Here is a 9,899-nt window from a genome sequence, read left to right as displayed (position 1 = left end):
AGTGAGTCTTAAGTTTAACTTGGGTACCTAGCATATGGGGGATTAAATAAGTTAACATAGGTGAGGGACTTAGAACAACATCTAGCACATATAGCATGCAATAAATAGTAGCAATTATTATTTTTATTACTCACCAGTAGAACCTTAGCAAATAATTTATTTTCCTGACTCTTAATTTTCTCTTTGATATAATGAAGATAATACTTGCTCTGATTCTTTATAAGTTATTGTGAAGATCAAATGATAAAATAGGTGAACGTGCTTTGTTAACTGAAAAGCATCATGCACATGGAAGGCATTGTAGCTGAGGTTTCATTTGGCATTGTTAATTTTAGAAAAGGTTATGGTTAGAAAAGAAAAGAAGACTTTACTTTGGTGGAGGTGGAGTCACTAAAGACCTCAGTAAAGGTGGGAGGAGGCAAAGGACAAGAGGTACAGATGCCAGAGGCAATGACCTGCACATCCTGTTGGACATGCAAACATTCAGAGAAGTAAAATCTGACAGAGAGCATGTAATTTACACGAAAGGAAAGAACTGGGAGGTATTTGTGTGTGTGTGTGTGGCTTTCCACAATGGCCTTAACCTAGGTCTCCAGCCTCTTTTTCAGCCATATTCTGCTCTGCAACCCAGGCTCCCAGGCCTGGAGAAATCCTCTCACACTTTGGGCTTAGAAAAAAGCCCCTGCTTCCTGGGGTTTCCCCAATTCCTCCTGTTCCTCCCACAGGAAGACTAAATTGTTCCTCTTCAATGCCCTCTCTGTGACAGCACTTCCACTCTAGACTAAGAGGGACCCAGTTTTCCTTATTTCCGTGTCTCCAGGGCCTAGCCTTGCCTGCCATTGAATAGGTGTTCAAAAAGGTTTAGTCAGAGAATTTACTTTGGAGAAACAAGTTTTAAAAGTTGATAAAAGGGCATTTAAGGTTGGGATTCGCAAGGAACAACGCCTTGCCCAACCGCATAAGCACTCGTTATCCCGGGCTGCTTTGAGGGTCAGATGTCCTTCCAGCCTGGGGTACCAGGCGACGGATCTCAGAGGATCCCGCGGGAAGGGCAGCACGCACCGCCTCGGGGGCGTGGTCTGGGAGCAGCGGGGCGTGGCGAGGCCCGAGGGGTTTTCGTGCCGGGGGCTCGTCCGGCGGGGGCGCGGGAGGGGCTTCCGCTCCGAGGGGGCGGGGCCAGCGCTGCGAGTCCTCTGACGGCCCCAGTCAGGGAATTTCAATTTGAAACCTAGCAGAGGGAGGAGGCGGGCGCGGTTGCGGAGAAGCTGGGGCTGAAGCGGGACAGGTCCCCGCGGCGAGAGAGCTTCTGGAGTGCGGTGTCCGGGTAAGGAAGCATGCGGGGCTGTGGAATGGCGGGCCTAAGGCAGTGGAACCCGGGCCCACTGACTCGTCCTGCGAAACTGCAGGGGCGGCTCGGATTTTTCCTCTGGCTGCAGCTGGGAAGCTGATCCCAGGCAGGAAGCGGTGGCGGGACGGTCCCACTTGGGGGGAGGGCGGCCGGCTTTGGGATTTTCTGCAGTTCCCTCTCCTCTCCTCCCCGTTTCTGCTGGACCCCATTCCCTTTCTAGAGTGCGGGTCCTGTTGCTCCCGGCCAGATCCTCGCTTCTCCGCTCTACTGTGGATCCCTCTCCCCCCTTCCTTGGGAGCCGGGGCCAAGTCTTGTCGTAGCTCGGAGAGGTAGGGATACGGTGAGGACTGTGTGGGCTCCGCCCGCGTGCCATGGGCTCAGGGTCTCGCGCCCCGATCCCGAGGAGCGGCTGGAGCTGGAATCCGGCTCCATCGGGGCGCGGGCCGTGATGAAAGAGCGGGTCTTGGCCAGGAGCAGCCGCCCGCCTTCGGCGCCTGGCGATGTACGCCGGGGTTCCGGGGACGCAGCAGCGGCAGCGGCGGCCTTCGGTAGTATGATTTTGGGAGAGGAAACGCAGACGGGGACGCTGCGCCTTCTCGGGCCATCTGCCTGTGTGGGCACTGCGAGGAGCCGGGCGAGTGCCACGCGCCTGTCCCACGCGCCCTGGGGGTCGAGCCCCGCGTCATCCCGCGCGGATGCGGAGAAGGACGCACGTTTTGCGCGCGGATCCTTACAATTCCGACAGCCTGGCCATCTTCCCGCAGATGGCATTTTTTCCTCCTCTGGGGCTGGAGGCAGAGGGTTAGAAGCATTTTTAGGTGAGCTGCAAGGGAAGGAGGAGGAGGAGGAAAACAGAACGGAACGGGCAGAGTTGGGATTGGCGTCCGGGACCCCATCCCCAGCCTGCAACGCTGTCCTAGCTAGCAGCAGGGAGGGATGTCTGCGGACGGACGTCGGTGATTATGCTTCCCAAGATCGCAAACTTCCTTTGAGGTCAGGTTTTTTAAATTTTTTTTTTGTTTTGTTTTGTGAGGTTAAAAGAGCTTTGGCCTAGAGTCTATTATTTTTGGGAGGGATCTGTATGTGGAGCCTCCCTACTGACCGAGGACGCCTTAAATTGAAATCTCCATCACCACAATCGCTGCCCCTGTTTTTAAGAGTCCTGAGTGGGTAGATGGGAAGGTAGGGAACCTAAGAAGAGCTGTGGATGTATCTTCCCTTTTCTGAATCACATCTTTTCCTCAGTGTCATGACCTTCTTGCATCTGAAATGGCATGTATGTGCCAGGCCTCTTGTTCTTATTGTTTTTCTTTATTCTTCCCTTTTTTTCGTTCCCTCTTTATTTTTCCCCTTATTTTTGTTCTTTTATCGGAATCCATTATTTCTATATCTCTACATCACTGTATTGAAAAAGCATTTTAGTGGGTGTCCTATTACATTTCCCCTTGGGTTTAACACTTGAGGGAAACCGAGTGAATTTGTTGGCCGCAGGAACTGGGATTTAAAATTCTCAGTCTTTCAACTGGTTTTACCGGGAAACAAATAGCACTTAATCCTATTCGGTTTCCGTTTGCAGGCTCATTGCTGTGGGAAATCACTGGGTTGCTCTTGCAGCCACTGATTGGGCTGCATTGCAATGCAATCTTGAATTGTGATAAGGGTAAACCCAGTACATTCTTCAGGCTGACACAACTTTTTAAGAGCTTGGCTGTGTCACCTGTCAGCTTGAGTGATCACTCCTATAATTTAATTTAAGAACTACCATCAAACTTCAAATATCTACTCTTTGGAGGTTATTGGAGAACTGTACAAGTGGAGATGGCTTGGAACAATGGCATGGATTTAGGGCTAATTTAATCCTATCCTGTCTTCCTCACTTCTTGGGCAGAATTCCCACTGAAGTCAGTAGTGGTCTTGTGTGCTGAAGGACTGCAGAGAACAAGAGGCTGCTCATTTAGAGTAACTGGAAGGGACAGTTTCTTTCCTTTTTAAAACATCCCCTTTTAAGAAAGACCTAGTCATAACAGTTCTTTAATCCTTTACCTCTAGTTGAAGTAGATAGAGCAGTGTGTGCAAAGACCTTGCAGAGAAAACATGTGGCTGAGTTGAGCTCCCAGTCTCAAATTCTTGATCTCTAAATTGAATAAGGGCTGCTTAAAGTGATTAAAAGCGATAAAAAATCATCATTTAATAAAGTTAGAATTTCATTTCAGTAAAATTATACCTGACTTGAAAAAGAAATTTAAACTGCTATGGACTATTTTCAACTAGGTTTGTGTATTAAACTGGGTATGTATACAACTGGATATGTATATTAAAACCTGAAATTTAATTCCAGTAGAAAGAAGCAAATTTTCAGATTTAGGAGACAAATCTGAAGAGAGGCCCACAAAAAAAAAACAATGCAAATATATAAAACTAGTAAATTCAGATAGCTCTTACTGTGTTTGGAGAGCTAGTAAAGTTTTTATATATAGTGACTTTCTTGGCCCAGCATTAGATTTGTGAATACTTGGAGGTTTCCAGGTTAACTTTGTGCTGATCTGAGTTGGTGAACTTGTTAGGTCCTTTGCTTCTTAATGTAACGCTCTTGTGGTTTACCCTTTCCAAATTACTGGTTCTAAAGAATTGAGTTTAGAAACCCGATCCAGCCACCAGATTTTAAAAATAGATTTTTAAAAATCATAACCATGTCCACGTGTACTACCCAACTACTTGCTTTCAACTAAAAATACTTGCAAAGATGACAAAGCAGTCCTCAACCAAAATATTTATTGGTAAAATTACTCTGTAATTAGTAATATTGTATAGTTAACTTTAACATCAGGTTTTGCTCTGAATCACCACTCTCATATTACTGTGGTAGAGAATTACAAAGGTTCTGTCTTTGCCATTTTATTTAGGAATGTGGGGTTTATATTTTATATAACAGAATGCTAAATATTTTTGAAGACTTGACTGTTTCTGTTTCCACAGGGAAGTATAAACCCTTTCTTTTTTCTTTTTTGTACTGAAGTAGTCTGTTTAAAAGCTGTGTGTGGACTTTTTGAAAAGTATGAATTGCTAGTCTTTTTATAAAGCAATAAAATAGTTTATAAGAATCAATATTGCTGAGGGTCAAATTTTGCATTTTTAAAATTGGTGTTGTTTATTTGGAGAAAACAAAGGATTTGTGCCTACCTCCTCCCCCTTTTATTTAGAAACCTTTTCAGGGGCCTTGTTTGCTTTTTCAGATTCAAAATTACTGTAGCTAACCATTGGGCACCCTTACAGATTTAAAAGCCTCAAGTAAATGTTTCTGCTGGCTGCAGTAGTTAGCGAATACTAGCCAAACCCTAATTTACTGCCCTTTTATAGAATCTTGGAATCTCAGGGCCAGGGCCGGACCTTTAGGAGTCAGCAAATCCATTTTCAGTCATTGCCCCTTCCTCTCAGCACACATACATGTCCAGCACCTTTGGAAGGCCAGAGTTAATAGAAGATTTGTAGATGATTCCTCCACAGATTCCAGACAGCGTCTTCTGGGATTGCTATGTTTTGGCACAAACCAGCAACTTGATATTCATAAGATTTTTATAATTCCTCTGACTGGGCAGTGCCCCAGATTAAAATCTAAAATGGAATCAATGTCTGGTGTCATTAACTACAGGGCCTCCATTTGGCCTCCAAATATAAATAATATAGTTATTTAGAAGTTACAGGTAAACCAAAAAGCACAGAAAAAAAAATTATCTTGAATAGCAGCTAGAAATAACTGATTGTGATAACCAATGCTTTCTAAGTCTCCCACCCCCCATAAAGTGTATGTGTATTTTGTATGAAAGTGGGAATATTTTGAAAGCAGGAATATATTGGGTTGGTCAAAAAGTCTGTTTAGTTTTTTCTGTAAATAAAAGATACATTTTCCATTTTCACCAATAACTTTATTGATTTGGATATTGAGTATGTTGGCTATCTCCTGTGTGCTGTAACATTGATTGTTCTCAATTAATGTCTCAATTTGATCATCATCAACTTCAACTCCATGGAGCATCGTCCAGTGAGAAATCTCCAGCACAAAACTTCACAAACCACTTTTGACACATTTGATCAGTCATAACTCCGCCTCCATTCACTGCACTAATCTATTTCTTTTTTGGGTTTCAGTTGCATTTTTACCTTTCTTGAAATAGTAAAGCGTAATATGCCAAAAATGTTTGTTGTTTTCTTCCATCATCAATATTAAAACGGCTACCCCAAAATTCATCAATTTTGATTTTTTCTTAAATGCATCCTGATATGACAGCTGTCACAATACAATCCAACAAAATTGTTTTGAATAAAGTGAAAGAACTAAGTGCGCTAGGGCCATCTTAACGGGAAAAAACAAACGGATTTTTTGACTCGTACAAAATATACAGACATAAACACACTTTAAAAAATATATACAGTGGTACCTCGGTACTCATGGTTAATTTGTTCCGGAACTTGTGACACGAGTGCCGACACCGAGGAGTACTAGATGATGAATCATTTTCTCTTGTGGGTTGTGTTTTGTGACACATACAAGTTCTAGGAAGTGGGATGAGTCCCGAGCAAGTGCCGAGTGACAAAACCTTTTTATCTTGTCAAAATGCAATGAGTACAGGATTTGACGAGTTCTGAAGCCAATGAGTACCGAGGTATGACTGTATATTTGTTATGTGGAGACCTATAACATTGCTTACGGTTAATAAATTTGATGAATCAATTCATTGAACCTTTATGTAATATATTAGAGGTGCTTTTAGTGAAGATTCTTTGAAAGTTGGAGTTGACTTTGTAGGATTCGGTACTGTTACACATAGAAATGCCTGTCATACAGGTAATATTTTATATAGGGTATTTGCTTTTCCTTCTACTGGATGTTGTTTCCTCTTGTTTTGTGGTTGGCTTGAGATCTATGTGTGTTTCTTAGATGCATGTTTTTCATGTCTGGAAGGGTAGATAATCTATATATTCCCTAAATACCAAGTGTTTGCCATGGTATTTATTTTTAATGAGAATTTTAGCGGTGGTCTCAACATTTTCATTTTTAGCCCTGGCTGGTGTGGCTCAGTGGATTGAGTGCCGTCCTGAGAACCAAAGCGTTGCCAGTTCGATTCCCAGTCAGGGCACATGCCTGTGTTGCAGGCCAGGTCCCCAGTAGAGGGGGCCCGTGAGAGGCAACCACACATTGATGTTTCTCTCCCTCTCTTCTTCCCTTCCCCTCTCTCTAAAAATAAATAAAATCTTTAAAACATTTTTTTTTTCATTTTTAAAGTGATGTTTCTTACCTCTTAGAATAGGGTTAGGCCTCATGTGGCCTGTGAGTACATTCATATGGTTTCTGGATTTTTTTCCCAAAGATTGAAATTGGGCTTATTTCATATTCTCAGTTACTTTTAACATGGAAATATGTTTTTATTTCACAAATAATTCTCTGCACTTTGGTATTTTTTTCACTTTGGCATATTAGAGTCATTAAGGTCTAAATGTATACAGATTGCCTTCTAAATAATCTTTGTAGTAATATGGACTAAATTTGAGGAATGAGAATTATCTTTTTATTTAATCTGAGAAGTTTCTTAAGTAAGGCTTTTCTTTTGGTAACCAAGATGACGTTTTACATATGTAACTATATTCAGTGTCATGGGGATGATTTTAGTTCCTTCCAGTTTAAGAACCAGAGGGCATCGAAATGGTTCCAAAGTGATTTTTGTCACTGTTCATTAGTAAAATTTTATTGTCTAGGTCAGGTATGTAAAGTTCATTGTATGTAAATTAAACCTTTTTTGCTATAATTGAAAACTCAGTTTCCTCTTGCTTTGCCCTTTTCAGGGCCTCACTATCAACCTCTATGAAAGAGTTTTCAAATACTTAAAAAAGACTTAGGTCACCCTCTAATTGCCTTTTCCAAGATAATTGTGGTTTAAAAATTTTTTCATATAGATCTGATTACCCAGCTCTCTAAGCATCTTTTCCAAGCCCTGACTTCAGGTTCTTAGACCTCCTTATGAGCTTCGGAGCTGGACTCATCACCAGGATAACAGTGCTGAGTGTAATCTCATTTTTGATTCTAGTAGTAGAGGTACACGTGCTTGAAGATATTAAATGAAAATCTCTGCCATAACTGTTAGGTTCTTTTTCTTTTTGTCCAAACAGGCCACTTGTTTTTCACCTTAGGTTCATTCACCTAGTGGATAAAAGGGCATATAGGGGTCATTTAGTTCAGATCCAACCTGAGGTGGGAAATGGGGTTAGTGGAGAAAGTGTTGCCCAGGGTGGGTGTTACAAGTTCATGAACTGTCTGAGACTGTAAGTAAATTGGTGTCTGTGTATGTGTGTCAGAGAGAGAAAAAGAGAGGGGGGGAGGGGAGGAGGTGTTTTTGGGAGCAGTTTTTGAAATGGTTTTGGGAAACAGAAAGGATTGAAAACTGCTGATCTAGTTCAGTTCTTACTTTTGACATTAGGAAATCCAAATCTTAAGACTTTTTTTTTCTCTTTCTTAATATTACCATACTGTACTTTCATAACAGATTCCCCTATCCTCCTGCACTTATTTCCATTCAATTGTCTTTTTTTTTTAACCCATTTGTCAAGGTTAGGCTGAATTCTGATGGCATCTTGGCCTCTTACATTCTTACCTGTGAATTTAGTGAATTTAACAAATGGACTTTTATTTTCTCACAAATTTCTTTGATGGAAATCTTGATTAGAAGGGATCAATCTACACTATTAGGTGCTGGTTAGACTGTCACTTAACGTCAGTAACCTTGGGTAAATTATTTCTCAAAGCCTTAGTTTTCTTATCTTTAGTATGGGGTGGACAATCAACCTACCTCATAGAATTATATGAGGATTAAATGAGCTAGTGCTTATAAAATGCTCTTCATGGTGCCTGACATCTGTGAAAATTGTTAGGTTAAGAAAAGACTTAGTGGGTTGATTGTGAATATGTGGTTAGCAGTTGTTTTTTTTTGCAGTGGTCAGGAATAGTTATCTGTGTGGAACTACAGTTTATTGATATGAAACTGTAATTTTCTATGGTCATCACAAGTTAAAACCACTTTTTAACAATTACAGTACAATCTCTAGAATTTTTGAACTTTTAGAAAACTTTAACAGACTGTCTATTCCTTTTGGTAGTATTCAAAAGAACATACACCTGGCAGAGCTCTTTGGCTCTTGTTTCAACAACACAGAGTGTTTGTAAAATTTCCTAGGGCCGAGAGACCAAAGACAGAGGCCAACAACTTCAGCATATTACATCAGGAGTTTATATACAAGGTGCGTCTTGGGCTGTGCCAGGACGACATGGATTATTTCCTCTGCTGCAGGGCGGGTGCTAAAGAATCACACAGGGCAGGGCAGGATGGATGGGGCACTGGCGTATGACCTGCCCCACAGAAGGGGAAAACGCCTGCATGCTTGCCTGGAACAGAGCAGTCGTCTGCTCCAGGAACAAGCATGTGGTGGGGTGCTGGGAGGGGTGGATCAGACAGTATCCAAGGGGATTTACAGGAAAACATTCTCTGTTTTGGCCAGGATCTAGCGGGCTGGTCCCACTGTGGTCACATCATGGAACAGTCTGTCCTCCATACGGGGAGAATGTAGTTTTTCTGTTATGTTGCCAGAGGTAACTTACTCTGAGTGTAAAATATGTATGCATTCTACTATACGATAACTTCCCCTCTATAACTTAGTAAGCTTGCTGAAAGAAATCTGTGAATGGGATTTCTATTGATAATGTTTAAATCTCTGCAAGTGGCATAAAAATGTGACCGCTAAAAACCCAGTACATATTTTTGTACGAGAAATAGACCTGCAGACATTACTTTCCTTTGACATAGTGTATTGACTTTTAAATTTGTTGCCAACATTAAGAAATCAGGAGGTTTCACATAAGTATCCTTATTTTAGGCTTCTCTGGGGAAACTGGAGGGTCTCGGGCCGGCCCACCTGGGAAACACCGGGCTTGTGCTCCTCTGGTGCAACGGCCGTCAGCTGGGCCTTAGCGGTTCCTGCCCCATTTTGCACAGGTCATCCTCTCCCTGCTTTGCTGAAGTTTCTCCCATTTCCTTTTGTCTTACCTGTAGACATTTTCAATATACATCTGTCTCCTTCAGGCTATTGAATTTGCACCTTTAAAAAAAAAAAAATGTCGGTCGAAAGATGCAAAAAAAGCCCAGATCTGTATGACCTTACCGTAGGGATTCCTGGCAGTGGGGCTCTTCTATCTTTCGGGCCAGCAGTCATTTCCCGCTCCCCTCTTCCTGAAGACTCACCTTTGGGGCACTGTTGGTCTTAGTTATTGGAGCCCACTAATCAGTGCCCGCTCACAGTAGGCTCTTTCCAGTGTCCTCCTAGACTTCATGACTCATTGTTCATAAACACATCCTTGTTCTTTGAAGCCTCGTGTTACACTCCAGGAGCCTATAGTTGTACCTTATTTGGATGTTGTTTGGTTTTTTTAAAAGCCTTTTTTCCCATTTCATCATTTAATGTTGTAGTGTGTATTTCTAGAAGGACTTTGTTGTAAACATAACTGGAA

At 42.2% G+C, this 9,899-nt stretch overlaps 1 protein-coding gene across 10 annotated transcripts in view; it reads left to right on the top strand.

Moving 5' to 3' along the window:
- The first annotated feature begins 1,229 nt into the window (after nucleotides 1-1,229).
- The window catches only part of EPB41L2 (erythrocyte membrane protein band 4.1 like 2), a 214,260-nt gene continuing 205,590 nt past the window's right edge, over nucleotides 1,230-9,899 (top strand). For 9 of the 10 annotated variants that reach the window (XM_054569949.1, XM_054569954.1, XM_054569959.1 and 6 more), the window contains exon 1: nucleotides 1,230-1,324. The gene's annotated coding sequence lies outside the window, so the exon portion shown is untranslated. Of the gene's footprint in view, nucleotides 1,325-1,657; nucleotides 1,678-9,899 lie in introns of those variants that run through there. The other variant, XM_054569951.1, reaches the window with a different exon arrangement.

Source organism: Pteronotus mesoamericanus, unplaced genomic scaffold, assembly GCF_021234165.1.
Source record: "Pteronotus mesoamericanus isolate MK-2021 breed Mesoamerican mustached bat unplaced genomic scaffold, CSHL_Meso_final contig_20, whole genome shotgun sequence".
NCBI classification, from domain to species: domain Eukaryota; kingdom Metazoa; phylum Chordata; class Mammalia; order Chiroptera; family Mormoopidae; genus Pteronotus; species Pteronotus mesoamericanus.
Note: the sequence above shows the minus strand (reverse complement) of the source record. Positions and strands in the feature narration are given on the sequence as shown.